The following is a 21,869-nucleotide window of genomic DNA, read 5'->3' as shown; positions in this document are numbered from 1 at the left end:
GCCAGAGGGGCGGGGTGGTGGCGGGGCGGGCCTTTTGTCGGAGGGAGCTGTGGAGGGACACACCGGCACACAGGTGGTGGCCCCGGGGCTGGGCGCCGGTGGGGGCGGCCAGATGCAGGTCGAGGGGCTCGCGGGCCGAAAGGACGGCAACTGGGCCCATGGCGGAGTCTGGGTCTGGAGGGCTCTGAGCCTCCATCCGCTCTGGTGCCTCGGGTCTACCGGCCCGAAGCCTGGTAGCGCGACACCCCACCGGCCCACAGACGTAGCCTCCCCAGCTGTGCTCACAGCGAGTCCAACCGCAGCCTGCATCCCTCCACGGGACACTTGGATTACTCCAGCGATCCCCACGAGGTGCGGCACCCGGCGGCCGAATGGGCTGAGATCCTGCCCTTGCGGCGCCCTGTGGCCACCTCCGCCTCCCTCACGGTACTGGCCGAGGCCTCGGACCAGCGGGCCCCGGCTCCCAGCTCAGCGCTGCTCCTCCGCCCCTCTCACCTCCTGCCCGACATCCAGGCTACCGAGCACCCTCCACCCCCGCCCACCTTCATGCCACTCAGCCGGAACCCGGGAGGCAATGCCAACTACCAGGTGTATGACAGTCTGGTGCTGAAGCGGCAACCGCAGGAGGGCCAAGCGCGGGCCAACTCGCTGCTACCTTCCACCTCGGCCTCCAGGCCCTCTCTGCACGGGAGCCAGACTGGGAAAATGAACTTACCAGCAGCAAATGGGGGCAGGGGCAGGGGGCGGCAGGGCATGGAGAGAGGAATAAAGAGCGCCAGAGTCCAGGAAACATTGGTGGTCTGTGGCTTGGAAGCGCCACTCCTTCTGCCAGCCTGGGTCCCTGCGCTTGGCTTCCTGCAATAAGAAGCCAGTGTCCCCTTCTTGGCCTGAGGGACCCTTTGGTTTAGTGGCCACAGTTGTGCCAGCAGGCTCCTCCTGGTCCTATACCATGCACTAAGTACATCTGCAGCTGCAGACTCCAAACCCCTGGTCTCTGGGCACCTCCTCTGTGTCTCAGCTGTCCCTGTCCACAGAGAGCCTCATACAAGAAGTTGCTTCCAAACTGGGAGGTTCCACATCTGGGCAGGTCCAGCTCCAGGCCCAGTGAAGGGCATGAAGAAGGCTGAGGCTCTGGACTCCAGCCAGGCCTTCAGCAGGCCTCTGAGGCCAAGGTCTTCCTAGTCTCAAGAGGGGCCAAGAGACGCAATGTGTCATTTGAACAAGTGAGTCAGCGGGCGGTGAGCGAATGAATGACCGCTCGAGGGGATGTATGCCGGCCACCGGGCCCTGTTTGACTGTCCAGGCTCAGCTTACCTGACCCTGGTTACCAGGGAATGCCACTCTGGGCCCTCCTTTTCATCCCCCTCCCTCACTGTGACCTCACCACCTGCCCCATTATGACCCAGTCTGGCTCCCAGTTAAAACTGGAGGGCAGAGGGCCCAGGCAGTCCTGGGACCAACGGCCATGGGTGAGCGAAACTACTACCGAGCCGAGCCGTTCACTGGCCCCATCCCCAGGAAATGCCAGGAGCAAGGATACTCAATTCTTCTGATCCCGGTCAGCTTCATCTTGCTCAACGTGGGGATCAACATGGTGACTATGGTCAGGGCAGGATCTGTGCAGCGCGGCTGGGGGAGCCCTGGGGTCTTGAAGGGGCTGAGGTGGGAGGGCTGCTGGGGTGTGACCGGACAAGGGTTGGATTTCAGGGCTCACCCTGCTCCCGGCCTCCCCCCTCCCCTTCTTCCCTCAACTCTGGAGGCATCTGAAGAGATTCTTGCGGGCACTTTTCAATCGTATTTTCCACAAAGGTGAGTGGGCGCCGGCGTGGGTTCAGGGGATGTGGGCCTGTCCCCTTTCTTCTATCCCTGCCTTGATTCTCAGCCCCTCAGGAACCCAGGCCCTGACCCATCTCGCCTTTCCCCACAGACAAGCAAGCCAGCTGTGTAGGCACCCATCGCATGTGCATGCGCTGCTCCGTGGATCCCAAGAACCTGTGCTCAAGAGTTTCTTCCCACTTCTGCCATCGCCCAAGCTTCCTGCTCGGGCAGGTAAACCACCTTGACTACTGCCTGCAGCGGGGCTCGGCGGGGGCGGAGCCGGCGGCCCCCCCGCCGCGGGCGAGTAAAGGAGAAGGCGGGCGGAGCGGGAGGCAAAAAGCCTACAGCACCCGGTATTCCCAGGCGGTCTCCCATCCAAGTACTAACCAGGCCCGACCCTGCTTAGCTTCCGAGATCAGACGAGATCGGGCGCGTTCAGGGTGGTATGGCCGTAGACGGGGGCAGGGGCCGACGGCTGCCTCTTGAGGCCCAGTTTCGCTGGCGCTGGCGCCTTAACGCCAGCCTGGCGGCCGGCCCGCCCCGGCAGGGCCCCCTCGCCCGCCCAGGCAGGGGGAACGGAGGTCTCGGGTATCGGGCGGTGGCGGAGGGTTTGGCGACCACCTCCCAGCCCAGGGCGGCCGTGACCCAGCAAACCCTTCGGCGCTTGGCGCCCCGCCCAAGATCCCGCACGTCGCTCACAGGGACGTGGCCCCGGAGGCTTCAGGGCCCGGGGCCCGCGGTCCCTTGGGCATCGGCCCTGCCCGCCCACGCGGCGCTAGGCGCAGCCCGGCCGCAGCCCGGGCCGGCCCTCCTGCCCGACAGCAGCCGGCCCGAAGCCACCGGGAGCCACCATTGAGTCGCCACGGCCCCTCAGCCCCGGCAAGGCCACCCTTGCCCCCACACCCCCACGCCGAGCTCAGGACCCCGCCCCTGGTGGCCGGCAGGCCCGGGGAAGCGGCCCCTGCCCTCGATCCCGCTCCCGCACCCGGCCGCGGTGACACGCCAGAGGGGCGGGGTGGTGGCGGGGCGGGCCTTTTGTCGGAGGGAGCTGTGGAGGGACACACCCGCACACAGGTGGCGGCGCCGGGGCTGGGCGCCGGTGGCGGCGGCCAGGTGCAGGTCGAGGGGCTCGCGGGCCGAAAGGACGGCCAGTGGGCCCGCGGCGGAGTCTGGGTCCGGGCCAGCCACCCCGGGAGCGTCTGGGGTGCGGCTGCCTTCCAGGGCCGCCTTCTGGCCGCCTGGCCGGCCGGGCCGGCGGGGTGCGCCCCCGCCGGCGCGCGCCGTGGTGGGAGGGGCCTGAGGAGGTGGGGCCTGCAGCGGGGCCCGGCGGGGGCGGAGCCGGCGGCCCCCGCCGCGGGCGAGTAAAGGAGAAGGCGGGCGGAGCGGGAGGCAAAAAGCCTACAGCACCCGGTATTCCCAGGCGGTCTCCCATCCAAGTACTAACCAGGCCCGACCCTGCTTAGCTTCCGAGATCAGACGAGATCGGGCGCGTTCAGGGTGGTATGGCCGTAGACGGGGGCGGGGGGCCGCGGGCGGCCCCTTGAGGCCCAGTTTCGCTGGCGCTGGCGCCTTAACGCCAGCCTGGCGGCCAGCCCGCCCCGGCAGGGCCCCCTCGCCCGCCCAGGCAGGGGGAACGGAGGTCTCGGGTATCGGGCGGCGGCGGAGGGTTTGGCGACCACCTCCCAGCCCAGGGCGGCCGTGACCCAGCAAACCCTTCGGCGCTTGGCGCCCCGCCCAAGATCCCGCACGTCGCTCACAGGGACGTGGCCCCGGAGGCTTCAGGGCCCGGGAACCGCGGTCCCTTGGGCGTCGGCCCTGCCCGCCCACGCGGCGCTAGGCGCAGCCCGGCCGCAGCCCGGGCCGGCCCTCCTGCCCGACAGCAGCCGGCCCGAAGCCACCGGGAGCCACCATTGAGTCGCCACGGCCCCTCAGCCCCGGCAAGGCCACCCTTGCCCCCACACCCCCCCGCCGAGCTCAGGACCCCGCCCCTGGTGGCCGGCAGGCCCGGGGAAGCGGCCCCTGCCCTCGATCCCGCTCCCGCACCCGGCCGCTGTGACACGCCAGAGGGGCGGGGTGGTGGCGGGGCGGGCCTTTTGTCGGAGGGAGCTGTGGAGGGACACACCGGCACACAGGTGGTGGCCCCGGGGCTGGGCGCCGGTGGGGGCGGCCAGATGCAGGTCGAGGGGCTCGCGGGCCGAAAGGATGGCAACTGGGCCCATGGCGGAGTCTGGGTCTGGAGGGCTCTGAGCCTCCATCCGCTCTGGTGCCTCGGGTCTACCGGCCCGAAGCCTGGTAGCGCGACACCCCACCGGCCCACAGACGTAGCCTCCCCAGCTGTGCTCACAGCGAGTCCAACCGCAGCCTGCATCCCTCCACGGGACACTTGGATTACTCCAGCGATCCCCACGAGGTGCGGCACCCGGCGGCCGAATGGGCTGAGATCCTGCCCTTGCGGCGCCCTGTGGCCACCTCCGCCTCCCTCACGGTACTGGCCGAGGCCTCGGACCAGCGGGCCCCGGCTCCCAGCTCAGCGCTGCTCCTCCGCCCCTCTCACCTCCTGCCCGACATCCAGGCTACCGAGCACCCTCCACCCCCGCCCACCTTCATGCCACTCAGCCGGAACCCGGGAGGCAATGCCAACTACCAGGTGTATGACAGTCTGGTGCTGAAGCGGCAACCGCAGGAGGGCCAAGCGCGGGCCAACTCGCTGCTACCTTCCACCTCGGCCTCCAGGCCCTCTCTGCACGGGAGCCAGACTGGGAAAATGAACTTACCAGCAGCAAATGGGGGCAGGGGCAGGGGGCGGCAGGGCATGGAGAGAGGAATAAAGAGCGCCAGAGTCCAGGAAACATTGGTGGTCTGTGGCTTGGAAGCGCCACTCCTTCTGCCAGCCTGGGTCCCTGCGCTTGGCTTCCTGCAATAAGAAGCCAGTGTCCCCTTCTTGGCCTGAGGGTCCCTTTGGTTTAGTGGCCACAGTTGTGCCAGCAGGCCCCTCCTGGTCCTATACCATGCACTAAGTACATCTGCAGCTGCAGACTCCAAACCCCTGGTCTCTGGGCACCTCCTCTGTGTCTCAGCTGTCCCTGTCCACAGAGAGCCTCATACAAGAAGTTGCTTCCAAACTGGGAGGTTCCACATCTGGGCAGGTCCAGCTCCAGGCCCAGTGAAGGGCATGAAGAAGGCTGAGGCTCTGGACTCCAGCCAGGCCTTCAGCAGGCCTCTGAGGCCAAGGTCTTCCTAGTCTCAAGAGGGGCCAAGAGACGCAATGTGTCATTTGAACAAGTGAGTCAGCGGGCGGTGAGCGAATGAATGACCGCTCGAGGGGATGTATGCCGGCCACCGGGCCCTGTTTGACTGTCCAGGCTCAGCTTACCTGACCCTGGTTACCAGGGAATGCCACTCTGGGCCCTCCTTTTCATCCCCCTCCCTCACTGTGACCTCACCACCTGCCCCATTATGACCCAGTCTGGCTCCCAGTTAAAACTGGAGGGCAGAGGGCCCAGGCAGTCCTGGGACCAACGGCCATGGGTGAGCGAAACTACTACCGAGCCGAGCCGTTCACTGGCCCCATCCCCAGGAAATGCCAGGAGCAAGGATACTCAATTCTTCTGATCCCGGTCAGCTTCATCTTGCTCAACGTGGGGATCAACATGGTGACTATGGTCAGGGCAGGATCTGTGCAGCGCGGCTGGGGGAGCCCTGGGGTCTTGAAGGGGCTGAGGTGGGAGGGCTGCTGGGGTGTGACCGGACAAGGGTTGGATTTCAGGGCTCACCCTGCTCCCGGCCTCCCCCCTCCCCTTCTTCCCTCAACTCTGGAGGCATCTGAAGAGATTCTTGCGGGCACTTTTCAATCGTATTTTCCACAAAGGTGAGTGGGCGCCGGCGTGGGTTCAGGGGATGTGGGCCTGTCCCCTTTCTTCTATCCCTGCCTTGATTCTCAGCCCCTCAGGAACCCAGGCCCTGACCCATCTCGCCTTTCCCCACAGACAAGCAAGCCAGCTGTGTAGGCACCCATCGCATGTGCATGCGCTGCTCCGTGGATCCCAAGAACCTGTGCTCAAGAGTTTCTTCCCACTTCTGCCATCGCCCAAGCTTCCTGCTCGGGCAGGTAAACCACCTTGACTACTGCCTGCAGCGGGGCTCGGCGGGGGCGGAGCCGGCGGCCCCCCCGCCGCGGGCGAGTAAAGGAGAAGGCGGGCGGAGCGGGAGGCAAAAAGCCTACAGCACCCGGTATTCCCAGGCGGTCTCCCATCCAAGTACTAACCAGGCCCGACCCTGCTTAGCTTCCGAGATCAGACGAGATCGGGCGCGTTCAGGGTGGTATGGCCGTAGACGGGGGCGGGGGCCGACGGCTGCCTCTTGAGGACCAGTTTCGCTGGCGCTGGCGCCTTAACGCCAGCCTGGCGGCCGGCCCGCCCCGGCAGGGCCCCCTCGCCCGCCCAGGCAGGGGGAACGGAGGTCTCGGGTATCGGGCGGTGGCGGAGGGTTTGGCGACCACCTCCCAGCCCAGGGCGGCCGTGACCCAGCAAACCCTTCGGCGCTTGGCGCCCCGCCCAAGATCCCGCACGTCGCTCACAGGGACGTGGCCCCGGAGGCTTCAGGGCCCGGGGCCCGCGGTCCCTTGGGCATCGGCCCTGCCCGCCCACGCGGCGCTAGGCGCAGCCCGGCCGCAGCCCGGGCCGGCCCTCCTGCCCGACAGCAGCCGGCCCGAAGCCACCGGGAGCCACCATTGAGTCGCCACGGCCCCTCAGCCCCGGCAAGGCCACCCTTGCCCCCACACCCCCACGCCGAGCTCAGGACCCCGCCCCTGGTGGCCGGCAGGCCCGGGGAAGCGGCCCCTGCCCTCGATCCCGCTCCCGCACCCGGCCGCGGTGACACGCCAGAGGGGCGGGGTGGTGGCGGGGCGGGCCTTTTGTCGGAGGGAGCTGTGGAGGGACACACCCGCACACAGGTGGCGGCGCCGGGGCTGGGCGCCGGTGGCGGCGGCCAGGTGCAGGTCGAGGGGCTCGCGGGCCGAAAGGACGGCCAGTGGGCCCGCGGCGGAGTCTGGGTCCGGGCCAGCCACCCCGGGAGCGTCTGGGGTGCGGCTGCCTTCCAGGGCCGCCTTCTGGCCGCCTGGCCGGCCGGGCCGGCGGGGTGCGCCCCCGCCGGCGCGCGCCGTGGTGGGAGGGGCCTGAGGAGGTGGGGCCTGCAGCGGGGCCCGGCGGGGGCGGAGCCGGCGGCCCCCGCCGCGGGCGAGTAAAGGAGAAGGCGGGCGGAGCGGGAGGCAAAAAGCCTACAGCACCCGGTATTCCCAGGCGGTCTCCCATCCAAGTACTAACCAGGCCCGACCCTGCTTAGCTTCCGAGATCAGACGAGATCGGGCGCGTTCAGGGTGGTATGGCCGTAGACGGGGGCGGGGGGCCGCGGGCGGCCCCTTGAGGCCCAGTTTCGCTGGCGCTGGCGCCTTAACGCCAGCCTGGCGGCCAGCCCGCCCCGGCAGGGCCCCCTCGCCCGCCCAGGCAGGGGGAACGGAGGTCTCGGGTATCGGGCGGCGGCGGAGGGTTTGGCGACCACCTCCCAGCCCAGGGCGGCCGTGACCCAGCAAACCCTTCGGCGCTTGGCGCCCCGCCCAAGATCCCGCACGTCGCTCACAGGGACGTGGCCCCGGAGGCTTCAGGGCCCGGGAACCGCGGTCCCTTGGGCGTCGGCCCTGCCCGCCCACGCGGCGCTAGGCGCAGCCCGGCCGCAGCCCGGGCCGGCCCTCCTGCCCGACAGCAGCCGGCCCGAAGCCACCGGGAGCCACCATTGAGTCGCCACGGCCCCTCAGCCCCGGCAAGGCCACCCTTGCCCCCACACCCCCCCGCCGAGCTCAGGACCCCGCCCCTGGTGGCCGGCAGGCCCGGGGAAGCGGCCCCTGCCCTCGATCCCGCTCCCGCACCCGGCCGCGGTGACACGCCAGAGGGGCGGGGTGGTGGCGGGGCGGGCCTTTTGTCGGAGGGAGCTGTGGAGGGACACACCGGCACACAGGTGGTGGCGCCGGGGCTGGGTGCCGGTGGGGGCGGCCAGATGCAGGTCGAGGGGCTCGCGGGCCGAAAGGACGGCAACTGGGCCCATGGCGGAGTCTGGGTCTGGAGGGCTCTGAGCCTCCATCCGCTCTGGTGCCTCGGGTCTACCGGCCCGAAGCCTGGTAGCGCGACACCCCACCGGCCCACAGACGTAGCCTCCCCAGCTGTGCTCACAGCGAGTCCAACCGCAGCCTGCATCCCTCCACGGGACACTTGGATTACTCCCGCGATCCCCACGAGGTGCGGCACCCGGCGGCCGAATGGGCTGAGATCCTGCCCTTGCGGCGCCCTGTGGCCACCTCCGCCTCCCTCACGGTACTGGCCGAGGCCTCGGACCAGCGGGCCCCGGCTCCCAGCTCAGCGCTGCTCCTCCGCCCCTCTCACCTCCTGCCCGACATCCAGGCTACCGAGCACCCTCCACCCCCGCCCACCTTCATGCCACTCAGCCGGAACCCGGGAGGCAATGCCAACTACCAGGTGTATGACAGTCTGGTGCTGAAGCGGCAACCGCAGGAGGGCCAAGCGCGGGCCAACTCGCTGCTACCTTCCACCTCGGCCTCCAGGCCCTCTCTGCACGGGAGCCAGACTGGGAAAATGAACTTACCAGCAGCAAATGGGGGCAGGGGCAGGGGGCGGCAGGGCATGGAGAGAGGAATAAAGAGCGCCAGAGTCCAGGAAACATTGGTGGTCTGTGGCTTGGAAGCGCCACTCCTTCTGCCAGCCTGGGTCCCTGCGCTTGGCTTCCTGCAATAAGAAGCCAGTGTCCCCTTCTTGGCCTGAGGGTCCCTTTGGTTTAGTGGCCACAGTTGTGCCAGCAGGCCCCTCCTGGTCCTATACCATGCACTAAGTACATCTGCAGCTGCAGACTCCAAACCCCTGGTCTCTGGGCACCTCCTCTGTGTCTCAGCTGTCCCTGTCCACAGAGAGCCTCATACAAGAAGTTGCTTCCAAACTGGGAGGTTCCACATCTGGGCAGGTCCAGCTCCAGGCCCAGTGAAGGGCATGAAGAAGGCTGAGGCTCTGGACTCCAGCCAGGCCTTCAGCAGGCCTCTGAGGCCAAGGTCTTCCTAGTCTCAAGAGGGGCCAAGAGACGCAATGTGTCATTTGAACAAGTGAGTCAGCGGGCGGTGAGCGAATGAATGACCGCTCGAGGGGATGTATGCCGGCCACCGGGCCCTGTTTGACTGTCCAGGCTCAGCTTACCTGACCCTGGTTACCAGGGAATGCCACTCTGGGCCCTCCTTTTCATCCCCCTCCCTCACTGTGACCTCACCACCTGCCCCATTATGACCCAGTCTGGCTCCCAGTTAAAACTGGAGGGCAGAGGGCCCAGGCAGTCCTGGGACCAACGGCCATGGGTGAGCGAAACTACTACCGAGCCGAGCCGTTCACTGGCCCCATCCCCAGGAAATGCCAGGAGCAAGGATACTCAATTCTTCTGATCCCGGTCAGCTTCATCTTGCTCAACGTGGGGATCAACATGGTGACTATGGTCAGGGCAGGATCTGTGCAGCGCGGCTGGGGGAGCCCTGGGGTCTTGAAGGGGCTGAGGTGGGAGGGCTGCTGGGGTGTGACCGGACAAGGGTTGGATTTCAGGGCTCACCCTGCTCCCGGCCTCCCCCCTCCCCTTCTTCCCTCAACTCTGGAGGCATCTGAAGAGATTCTTGCGGGCACTTTTCAATCGTATTTTCCACAAAGGTGAGTGGGCGCCGGCGTGGGTTCAGGGGATGTGGGCCTGTCCCCTTTCTTCTATCCCTGCCTTGATTCTCAGCCCCTCAGGAACCCAGGCCCTGACCCATCTCGCCTTTCCCCACAGACAAGCAAGCCAGCTGTGTAGGCACCCATCGCATGTGCATGCGCTGCTCCGTGGATCCCAAGAACCTGTGCTCAAGAGTTTCTTCCCACTTCTGCCATCGCCCAAGCTTCCTGCTCGGGCAGGTAAACCACCTTGACTACTGCCTGCAGCGGGGCTCGGCGGGGGCGGAGCCGGCGGCCCCCCCGCCGCGGGCGAGTAAAGGAGAAGGCGGGCGGAGCGGGAGGCAAAAAGCCTACAGCACCCGGTATTCCCAGGCGGTCTCCCATCCAAGTACTAACCAGGCCCGACCCTGCTTAGCTTCCGAGATCAGACGAGATCGGGCGCGTTCAGGGTGGTATGGCCGTAGACGGGGGCAGGGGCCGACGGCTGCCTCTTGAGGCCCAGTTTCGCTGGCGCTGGCGCCTTAACGCCAGCCTGGCGGCCGGCCCGCCCCGGCAGGGCCCCCTCGCCCGCCCAGGCAGGGGGAACGGAGGTCTCGGGTATCGGGCGGTGGCGGAGGGTTTGGCGACCACCTCCCAGCCCAGGGCGGCCGTGACCCAGCAAACCCTTCGGCGCTTGGCGCCCCGCCCAAGATCCCGCACGTCGCTCACAGGGACGTGGCCCCGGAGGCTTCAGGGCCCGGGGCCCGCGGTCCCTTGGGCATCGGCCCTGCCCGCCCACGCGGCGCTAGGCGCAGCCCGGCCGCAGCCCGGGCCGGCCCTCCTGCCCGACAGCAGCCGGCCCGAAGCCACCGGGAGCCACCATTGAGTCGCCACGGCCCCTCAGCCCCGGCAAGGCCACCCTTGCCCCCACACCCCCACGCCGAGCTCAGGACCCCGCCCCTGGTGGCCGGCAGGCCCGGGGAAGCGGCCCCTGCCCTCGATCCCGCTCCCGCACCCGGCCGCGGTGACACGCCAGAGGGGCGGGGTGGTGGCGGGGCGGGCCTTTTGTCGGAGGGAGCTGTGGAGGGACACACCCGCACACAGGTGGCGGCGCCGGGGCTGGGCGCCGGTGGCGGCGGCCAGGTGCAGGTCGAGGGGCTCGCGGGCCGAAAGGACGGCCAGTGGGCCCGCGGCGGAGTCTGGGTCCGGGCCAGCCACCCCGGGAGCGTCTGGGGTGCGGCTGCCTTCCAGGGCCGCCTTCTGGCCGCCTGGCCGGCCGGGCCGGCGGGGTGCGCCCCCGCCGGCGCGCGCCGTGGTGGGAGGGGCCTGAGGAGGTGGGGCCTGCAGCGGGGCCCGGCGGGGGCGGAGCCGGCGGCCCCCGCCGCGGGCGAGTAAAGGAGAAGGCGGGCGGAGCGGGAGGCAAAAAGCCTACAGCACCCGGTATTCCCAGGCGGTCTCCCATCCAAGTACTAACCAGGCCCGACCCTGCTTAGCTTCCGAGATCAGACGAGATCGGGCGCGTTCAGGGTGGTATGGCCGTAGACGGGGGCGGGGGGCCGCGGGCGGCCCCTTGAGGCCCAGTTTCGCTGGCGCTGGCGCCTTAACGCCAGCCTGGCGGCCAGCCCGCCCCGGCAGGGCCCCCTCGCCCGCCCAGGCAGGGGGAACGGAGGTCTCGGGTATCGGGCGGCGGCGGAGGGTTTGGCGACCACCTCCCAGCCCAGGGCGGCCGTGACCCAGCAAACCCTTCGGCGCTTGGCGCCCCGCCCAAGATCCCGCACGTCGCTCACAGGGACGTGGCCCCGGAGGCTTCAGGGCCCGGGAACCGCGGTCCCTTGGGCGTCGGCCCTGCCCGCCCACGCGGCGCTAGGCGCAGCCCGGCCGCAGCCCGGGCCGGCCCTCCTGCCCGACAGCAGCCGGCCCGAAGCCACCGGGAGCCACCATTGAGTCGCCACGGCCCCTCAGCCCCGGCAAGGCCACCCTTGCCCCCACACCCCCCCGCCGAGCTCAGGACCCCGCCCCTGGTGGCCGGCAGGCCCGGGGAAGCGGCCCCTGCCCTCGATCCCGCTCCCGCACCCGGCCGCGGTGACACGCCAGAGGGGCGGGGTGGTGGCGGGGCGGGCCTTTTGTCGGAGGGAGCTGTGGAGGGACACACCGGCACACAGGTGGTGGCGCCGGGGCTGGGTGCCGGTGGGGGCGGCCAGATGCAGGTCGAGGGGCTCGCGGGCCGAAAGGACGGCAACTGGGCCCATGGCGGAGTCTGGGTCTGGAGGGCTCTGAGCCTCCATCCGCTCTGGTGCCTCGGGTCTACCGGCCCGAAGCCTGGTAGCGCGACACCCCACCGGCCCACAGACGTAGCCTCCCCAGCTGTGCTCACAGCGAGTCCAACCGCAGCCTGCATCCCTCCACGGGACACTTGGATTACTCCCGCGATCCCCACGAGGTGCGGCACCCGGCGGCCGAATGGGCTGAGATCCTGCCCTTGCGGCGCCCTGTGGCCACCTCCGCCTCCCTCACGGTACTGGCCGAGGCCTCGGACCAGCGGGCCCCGGCTCCCAGCTCAGCGCTGCTCCTCCGCCCCTCTCACCTCCTGCCCGACATCCAGGCTACCGAGCACCCTCCACCCCCGCCCACCTTCATGCCACTCAGCCGGAACCCGGGAGGCAATGCCAACTACCAGGTGTATGACAGTCTGGTGCTGAAGCGGCAACCGCAGGAGGGCCAAGCGCGGGCCAACTCGCTGCTACCTTCCACCTCGGCCTCCAGGCCCTCTCTGCACGGGAGCCAGACTGGGAAAATGAACTTACCAGCAGCAAATGGGGGCAGGGGCAGGGGGCGGCAGGGCATGGAGAGAGGAATAAAGAGCGCCAGAGTCCAGGAAACATTGGTGGTCTGTGGCTTGGAAGCGCCACTCCTTCTGCCAGCCTGGGTCCCTGCGCTTGGCTTCCTGCAATAAGAAGCCAGTGTCCCCTTCTTGGCCTGAGGGTCCCTTTGGTTTAGTGGCCACAGTTGTGCCAGCAGGCCCCTCCTGGTCCTATACCATGCACTAAGTACATCTGCAGCTGCAGACTCCAAACCCCTGGTCTCTGGGCACCTCCTCTGTGTCTCAGCTGTCCCTGTCCACAGAGAGCCTCATACAAGAAGTTGCTTCCAAACTGGGAGGTTCCACATCTGGGCAGGTCCAGCTCCAGGCCCAGTGAAGGGCATGAAGAAGGCTGAGGCTCTGGACTCCAGCCAGGCCTTCAGCAGGCCTCTGAGGCCAAGGTCTTCCTAGTCTCAAGAGGGGCCAAGAGACGCAATGTGTCATTTGAACAAGTGAGTCAGCGGGCGGTGAGCGAATGAATGACCGCTCGAGGGGATGTATGCCGGCCACCGGGCCCTGTTTGACTGTCCAGGCTCAGCTTACCTGACCCTGGTTACCAGGGAATGCCACTCTGGGCCCTCCTTTTCATCCCCCTCCCTCACTGTGACCTCACCACCTGCCCCATTATGACCCAGTCTGGCTCCCAGTTAAAACTGGAGGGCAGAGGGCCCAGGCAGTCCTGGGACCAACGGCCATGGGTGAGCGAAACTACTACCGAGCCGAGCCGTTCACTGGCCCCATCCCCAGGAAATGCCAGGAGCAAGGATACTCAATTCTTCTGATCCCGGTCAGCTTCATCTTGCTCAACGTGGGGATCAACATGGTGACTATGGTCAGGGCAGGATCTGTGCAGCGCGGCTGGGGGAGCCCTGGGGTCTTGAAGGGGCTGAGGTGGGAGGGCTGCTGGGGTGTGACCGGACAAGGGTTGGATTTCAGGGCTCACCCTGCTCCCGGCCTCCCCCCTCCCCTTCTTCCCTCAACTCTGGAGGCATCTGAAGAGATTCTTGCGGGCACTTTTCAATCGTATTTTCCACAAAGGTGAGTGGGCGCCGGCGTGGGTTCAGGGGATGTGGGCCTGTCCCCTTTCTTCTATCCCTGCCTTGATTCTCAGCCCCTCAGGAACCCAGGCCCTGACCCATCTCGCCTTTCCCCACAGACAAGCAAGCCAGCTGTGTAGGCACCCATCGCATGTGCATGCGCTGCTCCGTGGATCCCAAGAACCTGTGCTCAAGAGTTTCTTCCCACTTCTGCCATCGCCCAAGCTTCCTGCTCGGGCAGGTAAACCACCTTGACTACTGCCTGCAGCGGGGCTCGGCGGGGGCGGAGCCGGCGGCCCCCCCGCCGCGGGCGAGTAAAGGAGAAGGCGGGCGGAGCGGGAGGCAAAAAGCCTACAGCACCCGGTATTCCCAGGCGGTCTCCCATCTAAGTACTAACCAGGCCCGACCCTGCTTAGCTTCCGAGATCAGACGAGATCGGGCGCGTTCAGGGTGGTATGGCCGTAGACGGGGGCGGGGGCCGACGGCTGCCTCTTGAGGCCCAGTTTCGCTGGCGCTGGCGCCTTAACGCCAGCCTGGCGGCCGGCCCGCCCCGGCAGGGCCCCCTCGCCCGCCCAGGCAGGGGGAACGGAGGTCTCGGGTATCGGGCGGCGGCGGAGGGTTTGGCGACCACCTCCCAGCCCAGGGCGGCCGTGACCCAGCAAACCCTTCGGCGCTTGGCGCCCCGCCCAAGATCCCGCACGTCGCTCACAGGGACGTGGCCCCGGAGGCTTCAGGGCCCGGGGCCCGCGGTCCCTTGGGCATCGGCCCTGCCCGCCCACGCGGCGCTAGGCGCAGCCCGGCCGCAGCCCGGGCCGGCCCTCCTGCCCGACAGCAGCCGGCCCGAAGCCACCGGGAGCCACCATTGAGTCGCCACGGCCCCTCAGCCCCGGCAAGGCCACCCTTGCCCCCACACCCCCCGCCGAGCTCAGGACCCCGCCCCTGGTGGCCGGCAGGCCCCGGGAAGCGGCCCCTGCCCTCGATCCCGCTCCCGCACCCGGCCGCGGTGACACGCCAGAGGGGCGGGGTGTGGGGGGGCTTGGCTTTTGTCGGAGGGAGCTGTGGAGGGACACACCGGCACACAGGTGGCGGCGCCGGGGCTGGGCGCCGGTGGGGCCGGCCAGGTGCAGGTCGAGGGGCTCGCGGGCCGAAAGGACGGCAACTGGGCCCGCGGCGGAGTCTGGGTCTGGAAGGCTCTGAGCCTGCATCCGCTCTGGTGCCTCGGGTCTACCGGCCCGACGCCTGATAGCGTGACACCCCACCGGCCCACAGACGTAGCCTCCCCAGCTGTGCTCACAGCGAGTCCAACCGCAGCCTGCATCCCTCCGCGGGACACTTGGATTACTCCCGCGATCCCCACGAGGTGCGGCACCCGGCGGCCGAATGGGCTGAGATCCTGCCCTTGCGGCGCCCTGTGGCCACCTCCGCCTCCCTCACGGTACTGGCCGAGGCCTCGGACCAGCGGGCCCCGGCTCCCAGCTCAGTGCTTCTCCTCCGCCCCTCTCACCTCCTGCCCGACGTCCAGGCTACCGAGCACCCTCCACCCCCGCCCACCTTCATGCCACTCAGCCGGAACCCGGGAGGCAATGCCAACTACCAGGTGTATGACAGTCTGGTGCTGAAGCGGCAACCGCAGGAGGGCCAAGCGCGGGCCAACTCGCTGCTACCTTCCACCTCGGCCTCCAGGCCCTCTCTGCACGGGAGCCAGACTGGGAAAATGAACTTACCAGCAGCAAATGGGGGCAGGGGCAGGGGGCGGCAGGGCATGGAGAGAGGAATAAAGAGCGCCAGAGTCCAGGAAACATTGGTGGTCTGTGGCTTGGAAGCGCCACTCCTTCTGCCAGCCTGGGTCCCTGCGCTTGGCTTCCTGCAATAAGAAGCCAGTGTCCCCTTCTTGGCCTGAGGGTCCCTTTGGTTTAGTGGCCACAGTTGTGCCAGCAGGCCCCTCCTGGTCCTATACCATGCACTAAGTACATCTGCAGCTGCAGACTCCAAACCCCTGGTCTCTGGGCACCTCCTCTGTGTCTCAGCTGTCCCTGTCCACAGAGAGCCTCATACAAGAAGTTGCTTCCAAACTGGGAGGTTCCACATCTGGGCAGGTCCAGCTCCAGGCCCAGTGAAGGGCATGAAGAAGGCTGAGGCTCTGGACTCCAGCCAGGCCTTCAGCAGGCCTCTGAGGCCAAGGTCTTCCTAGTCTCAAGAGGGGCCAAGAGACGCAATGTGTCATTTGAACAAGTGAGTCAGCGGGCAGTGAGCGAATGAATGACCGCTCGAGGGGATGTATGCCGGCCACCGGGTCCTGTTTGACTGTCCAGGCTCAGCTTACCTGACCCTGGTTACCAGGGAATGCCACTCTGGGCCCTCCTTTTCATCCCCCTCCCTCACTGTGACCTCACCACCTGCCCCATTATGACCCAGTCTGGCTCCCAGTTAAAACTGGAGGGCAGAGGGCCCAGGCAGTCCTGGGACCAACGGCCATGGGTGAGCGAAACTACTACCGAGCCGAGCCGTTCACTGGCCCCATCCCCAGGAAATGCCAGGAGCAAGGATACTCAATTCTTCTGATCCCGGTCAGCTTCATCTTGCTCAACGTGGGGATCAACATGGTGACTATGGTCAGGGCAGGATCTGTGCAGCGCGGCTGGGGGAGCCCTGGGGTCTTGAAGGGGCTGAGGTGGGAGGGCTGCTGGGGTGTGACCGGACAAGGGTTGGATTTCAGGGCTCACCCTGCTCCCGGCCTCCCCCCTCCCCTTCTTCCCTCAACTCTGGAGGCATCTGAAGAGATTCTTGCGGGCACTTTTCAATCGTATTTTCCACAAAGGTGAGTGGGCGCCGGCGTGGGTTCAGGGGATGTGGGCCTGTCCCCTTTCTTCTATCCCTGCCTTGATTCTCAGCCCCTCAGGAACCCAGGCCCTGACCCATCTCGCCTTTCCCCACAGACAAGCAAGCCAGCTGTGTAGGCACCCATCGCATGTGCATGCGCTGCTCCGTGGATCCCAAGAACCTGTGCTCAAGAGTTTCTTCCCACTTCTGCCATCGCCCAAGCTTCCTGCTCGGGCAGGTAAACCACCTTGACTACTGCCTGCAGCGGGGCTCGGCGGGGGCGGAGCCGGCGGCCCCCCCGCCGCGGGCGAGTAAAGGAGAAGGCGGGCGGAGCGGGAGGCAAAAAGCCTACAGCACCCGGTATTCCCAGGCGGTCTCCCATCCAAGTACTAACCAGGCCCGACCCTGCTTAGCTTCCGAGATCAGACGAGATCGGGCGCGTTCAGGGTGGTATGGCCGTAGACGGGGGCGGGGGCCGACGGCTGCCTCTTGAGGCCCAGTTTCGCTGGCGCTGGCGCCTTAACGCCAGCCTGGCGGCCGGCCCGCCCCGGCAGGGCCCCCTCGCCCGCCCAGGCAGGGGGAACGGAGGTCTCGGGTATCGGGCGGTGGCGGAGGGTTTGGCGACCACCTCCCAGCCCAGGGCGGCCGTGACCCAGCAAACCCTTCGGCGCTTGGCGCCCCGCCCAAGATCCCGCACGTCGCTCACAGGGACGTGGCCCCGGAGGCTTCAGGGCCCGGGGCCCGCGGTCCCTTGGGCATCGGCCCTGCCCGCCCACGCGGCGCTAGGCGCAGCCCGGCCGCAGCCCGGGCCGGCCCTCCTGCCCGACAGCAGCCGGCCCGAAGCCACCGGGAGCCACCATTGAGTCGCCACGGCCCCTCAGCCCCGGCAAGGCCACCCTTGCCCCCACACCCCCACGCCGAGCTCAGGACCCCGCCCCTGGTGGCCGGCAGGCCCGGGGAAGCGGCCCCTGCCCTCGATCCCGCTCCCGCACCCGGCCGCGGTGACACGCCAGAGGGGCGGGGTGGTGGCGGGGCGGGCCTTTTGTCGGAGGGAGCTGTGGAGGGACACACCCGCACACAGGTGGCGGCGCCGGGGCTGGGCGCCGGTGGCGGCGGCCAGGTGCAGGTCGAGGGGCTCGCGGGCCGAAAGGACGGCCAGTGGGCCCGCGGCGGAGTCTGGGTCCGGGTCAGCCACCCCGGGAGCGTCTGGGGTGCGGCTGCCTTCCAGGGCCGCCTTCTGGCCGCCTGGCCGGCCGGGCCGGCGGGGTGCGCCCCCGCCGGCGCGCGCCGTGGTGGGAGGGGCCTGAGGAGGTGGGGCCTGCACCGGGGCCCGGCGGGGGCGGAGCCGGCGGCCCCCGCCGCGGGCGAGTAAAGGAGAAGGCGGGCGGAGCGGGAGGCAAAAAGCCTACAGCACCCGGTATTCCCAGGCGGTCTCCCATCCAAGTACTAACCAGGCCCGACCCTGCTTAGCTTCCGAGATCAGACGAGATCGGGCGCGTTCAGGGTGGTATGGCCGTAGACGGGGGCGGGGGGCCGCGGGCGGCCCCTTGAGGCCCAGTTTCGCTGGCGCTGGCGCCTTAACGCCAGCCTGGCGGCCAGCCCGCCCCGGCAGGGCCCCCTCGCCCGCCCAGGCAGGGGGAACGGAGGTCTCGGGTATCGGGCGGCGGCGGAGGGTTTGGCGACCACCTCCCAGCCCAGGGCGGCCGTGACCCAGCAAACCCTTCGGCGCTTGGCGCCCCGCCCAAGATCCCGCACGTCGCTCACAGGGACGTGGCCCCGGAGGCTTCAGGGCCCGGGAACCGCGGTCCCTTGGGCGTCGGCCCTGCCCGCCCACGCGGCGCTAGGCGCAGCCCGGCCGCAGCCCGGGCCGGCCCTCCTGCCCGACAGCAGCCGGCCCGAAGCCACCGGGAGCCACCATTGAGTCGCCACGGCCCCTCAGCCCCGGCAAGGCCACCCTTGCCCCCACACCCCCCCGCCGAGCTCAGGACCCCGCCCCTGGTGGCCGGCAGGCCCGGGGAAGCGGCCCCTGCCCTCGATCCCGCTCCCGCACCCGGCCGCTGTGACACGCCAGAGGGGCGGGGTGGTGGCGGGGCGGGCCTTTTGTCGGAGGGAGCTGTGGAGGGACACACCGGCACACAGGTGGTGGCCCCGGGGCTGGGCGCCGGTGGGGGCGGCCAGATGCAGGTCGAGGGGCTCGCGGGCCGAAAGGACGGCAACTGGGCCCATGGCGGAGTCTGGGTCTGGAGGGCTCTGAGCCTCCATCCGCTCTGGTGCCTCGGGTCTACCGGCCCGAAGCCTGGTAGCGCGACACCCCACCGGCCCACAGACGTAGCCTCCCCAGCTGTGCTCACAGCGAGTCCAACCGCAGCCTGCATCCCTCCACGGGACACTTGGATTACTCCAGCGATCCCCACGAGGTGCGGCACCCGGCGGCCGAATGGGCTGAGATCCTGCCCTTGCGGCGCCCTGTGGCCACCTCCGCCTCCCTCACGGTACTGGCCGAGGCCTCGGACCAGCGGGCCCCGGCTCCCAGCTCAGCGCTGCTCCTCCGCCCCTCTCACCTCCTGCCCGACATCCAGGCTACCGAGCACCCTCCACCCCCGCCCACCTTCATGCCACTCAGCCGGAACCCGGGAGGCAATGCCAACTACCAGGTGTATGACAGTCTGGTGCTGAAGCGGCAACCGCAGGAGGGCCAAGCGCGGGCCAACTCGCTGCTACCTTCCACCTCGGCCTCCAGGCCCTCTCTGCACGGGAGCCAGACTGGGAAAATGAACTTACCAGCAGCAAATGGGGGCAGGGGCAGGGGGCGGCAGGGCATGGAGAGAGGAATAAAGAGCGCCAGAGTCCAGGAAACATTGGTGGTCTGTGGCTTGGAAGCGCCACTCCTTCTGCCAGCCTGGGTCCCTGCGCTTGGCTTCCTGCAATAAGAAGCCAGTGTCCCCTTCTTGGCCTGAGGGTCCCTTTGGTTTAGTGGCCACAGTTGTGCCAGCAGGCCCCTCCTGGTCCTATACCATGCACTAAGTACATCTGCAGCTGCAGACTCCAAACCCCTGGTCTCTGGGCACCTCCTCTGTGTCTCAGCTGTCCCTGTCCACAGAGAGCCTCATACAAGAAGTTGCTTCCAAACTGGGAGGTTCCACATCTGGGCAGGTCCAGCTCCAGGCCCAGTGAAGGGCATGAAGAAGGCTGAGGCTCTGGACTCCAGCCAGGCCTTCAGCAGGCCTCTGAGGCCAAGGTCTTCCTAGTCTCAAGAGGGGCCAAGAGACGCAATGTGTCATTTGAACAAGTGAGTCAGCGGGCGGTGAGCGAATGAATGACCGCTCGAGGGGATGTATGCCGGCCACCGGGCCCTGTTTGACTGTCCAGGCTCAGCTTACCTGACCCTGGTTACCAGGGAATGCCACTCTGGGCCCTCCTTTTCATCCCCCTCCCTCACTGTGACCTCACCACCTGCCCCATTATGACCCAGTCTGGCTCCCAGTTAAAACTGGAGGGCAGAGGGCCCAGGCAGTCCTGGGACCAACGGCCATGGGTGAGCGAAACTACTACCGAGCCGAGCCGTTCACTGGCCCCATCCCCAGGAAATGCCAGGAGCAAGGATACTCAATTCTTCTGATCCCGGTCAGCTTCATCTTGCTCAACGTGGGGATCAACATGGTGACTATGGTCAGGGCAGGATCTGTGCAGCGCGGCTGGGGGAGCCCTGGGGTCTTGAAGGGGCTGAGGTGGGAGGGCTGCTGGGGTGTGACCGGACAAGGGTTGGATTTCAGGGCTCACCCTGCTCCCGGCCTCCCCCCTCCCCTTCTTCCCTCAACTCTGGAGGCATCTGAAGAGATTCTTGCGGGCACTTTTCAATCGTATTTTCCACAAAGGTGAGTGGGCGCCGGCGTGGGTTCAGGGGATGTGGGCCTGTCCCCTTTCTTCTATCCCTGCCTTGATTCTCAGCCCCTCAGGAACCCAGGCCCTGACCCATCTCGCCTTTCCCCACAGACAAGCAAGCCAGCTGTGTAGGCACCCATCGCATGTGCATGCGCTGCTCCGTGGATCCCAAGAACCTGTGCTCAAGAGTTTCTTCCCACTTCTGCCATCGCCCAAGCTTCCTGCTCGGGCAGGTAAACCACCTTGACTACTGCCTGCAGCGGGGCTCGGCGGGGGCGGAGCCGGCGGCCCCCCCGCCGCGGGCGAGTAAAGGAGAAGGCGGGCGGAGCGGGAGGCAAAAAGCCTACAGCACCCGGTATTCCCAGGCGGTCTCCCATCTAAGTACTAACCAGGCCCGACCCTGCTTAGCTTCCGAGATCAGACGAGATCGGGCGCGTTCAGGGTGGTATGGCCGTAGACGGGGGCGGGGGCCGACGGCTGCCTCTTGAGGCCCAGTTTCGCTGGCGCTGGCGCCTTAACGCCAGCCTGGCGGCCGGCCCGCCCCGGCAGGGCCCCCTCGCCCGCCCAGGCAGGGGGAACGGAGGTCTCGGGTATCGGGCGGCGGCGGAGGGTTTGGCGACCACCTCCCAGCCCAGGGCGGCCGTGACCCAGCAAACCCTTCGGCGCTTGGCGCCCCGCCCAAGATCCCGCACGTCGCTCACAGGGACGTGGCCCCGGAGGCTTCAGGGCCCGGGGCCCGCGGTCCCTTGGGCATCGGCCCTGCCCGCCCACGCGGCGCTAGGCGCAGACCGGCCGCAGCCCGGGCCGGCCCTCCTGCCCGACAGCAGCCGGCCCGAAGCCACCGGGAGCCACCATTGAGTCGCCACGGCCCCTCAGCCCCGGCAAGGCCACCCTTGCCCCCACACCCCCCGCCGAGCTCAGGACCCCGCCCCTGGTGGCCGGCAGGCCCCGGGAAGCGGCCCCTGCCCTCGATCCCGCTCCCGCACCCGGCCGCGGTGACACGCCAGAGGGGCGGGGTGTGGGGGGGCTTGGCTTTTGTCGGAGGGAGCTGTGGAGGGACACACCGGCACACAGGTGGCGGCGCCGGGGCTGGGCGCCGGTGGGGCCGGCCAGGTGCAGGTCGAGGGGCTCGCGGGCCGAAAGGACGGCAACTGGGCCCGCGGCGGAGTCTGGGTCTGGAAGGCTCTGAGCCTGCATCCGCTCTGGTGCCTCGGGTCTACCGGCCCGACGCCTGATAGCGTGACACCCCACCGGCCCACAGACGTAGCCTCCCCAGCTGTGCTCACAGCGAGTCCAACCGCAGCCTGCATCCCTCCGCGGGACACTTGGATTACTCCCGCGATCCCCACGAGGTGCGGCACCCGGCGGCCGAATGGGCTGAGATCCTGCCCTTGCGGCGCCCTGTGGCCACCTCCGCCTCCCTCACGGTACTGGCCGAGGCCTCGGACCAGCGGGCCCCGGCTCCCAGCTCAGCGCTGCTCCTCCGCCCCTCTCACCTCCTGCCCGACGTCCAGGCTACCGAGCACCCTCCACCCCCGCCCACCTTCATGCCACTCAGCCGGAACCCGGGAGGCAATGCCAACTACCAGGTGTATGACAGTCTGGTGCTGAAGCGGCAACCGCAGGAGGGCCAAGCGTGGGCCAACTCGCTGCTACCTTCCACCTCGGCCTCCAGGCCCTCTCTGCACGGGAGCCAGACTGGGAAAATGAACTTACCAGCAGCAAATG

General features: G+C 68.3%; 10 non-coding genes across 10 annotated transcripts; all 10 read right to left on the bottom strand.

Annotated features, from left to right (window-relative positions):
* Positions 1-2,156: 2,156 nt before the first annotated feature.
* LOC137213457 (5S ribosomal RNA) lies at positions 2,157-2,275 on the bottom strand. Its single transcript, XR_010938096.1, has one exon. It is a non-coding gene; the product is annotated as a 5S ribosomal RNA (ribosomal RNA).
* A 938-nt stretch (positions 2,276-3,213) lies between these two features.
* Positions 3,214-3,332, bottom strand: LOC137213455 (5S ribosomal RNA). Its single transcript, XR_010938094.1, has one exon. It is a non-coding gene; the product is annotated as a 5S ribosomal RNA (ribosomal RNA).
* Positions 3,333-6,033: 2,701 nt separating this feature from the next.
* Positions 6,034-6,152, bottom strand: LOC137213454 (5S ribosomal RNA). The gene has a single exon (XR_010938093.1). It is a non-coding gene; the product is annotated as a 5S ribosomal RNA (ribosomal RNA).
* A 938-nt stretch (positions 6,153-7,090) lies between these two features.
* LOC137213453 (5S ribosomal RNA) lies at positions 7,091-7,209 on the bottom strand. The gene has a single exon (XR_010938092.1). It is a non-coding gene; the product is annotated as a 5S ribosomal RNA (ribosomal RNA).
* A 2,701-nt stretch (positions 7,210-9,910) lies between these two features.
* Positions 9,911-10,029, bottom strand: LOC137213452 (5S ribosomal RNA). The gene has a single exon (XR_010938091.1). It is a non-coding gene; the product is annotated as a 5S ribosomal RNA (ribosomal RNA).
* A 938-nt stretch (positions 10,030-10,967) lies between these two features.
* Positions 10,968-11,086, bottom strand: LOC137213451 (5S ribosomal RNA). Its single transcript, XR_010938090.1, has one exon. It is a non-coding gene; the product is annotated as a 5S ribosomal RNA (ribosomal RNA).
* A 2,701-nt stretch (positions 11,087-13,787) lies between these two features.
* Positions 13,788-13,906, bottom strand: LOC137213512 (5S ribosomal RNA). The gene has a single exon (XR_010938149.1). It is a non-coding gene; the product is annotated as a 5S ribosomal RNA (ribosomal RNA).
* A 2,698-nt stretch (positions 13,907-16,604) lies between these two features.
* Positions 16,605-16,723, bottom strand: LOC137213449 (5S ribosomal RNA). The gene has a single exon (XR_010938088.1). It is a non-coding gene; the product is annotated as a 5S ribosomal RNA (ribosomal RNA).
* Positions 16,724-17,661: 938 nt separating this feature from the next.
* Positions 17,662-17,780, bottom strand: LOC137213448 (5S ribosomal RNA). Its single transcript, XR_010938087.1, has one exon. It is a non-coding gene; the product is annotated as a 5S ribosomal RNA (ribosomal RNA).
* Positions 17,781-20,481: 2,701 nt separating this feature from the next.
* On the bottom strand, positions 20,482-20,600 carry LOC137213511 (5S ribosomal RNA). The gene has a single exon (XR_010938148.1). It is a non-coding gene; the product is annotated as a 5S ribosomal RNA (ribosomal RNA).
* Positions 20,601-21,869: the final 1,269 nt, after the last annotated feature.

This window comes from Pseudorca crassidens, chromosome 19 (assembly GCF_039906515.1).
Source record: "Pseudorca crassidens isolate mPseCra1 chromosome 19, mPseCra1.hap1, whole genome shotgun sequence".
Taxonomy (NCBI): domain Eukaryota; kingdom Metazoa; phylum Chordata; class Mammalia; order Artiodactyla; family Delphinidae; genus Pseudorca; species Pseudorca crassidens.
Note: the sequence above shows the minus strand (reverse complement) of the source record. Positions and strands in the feature narration are given on the sequence as shown.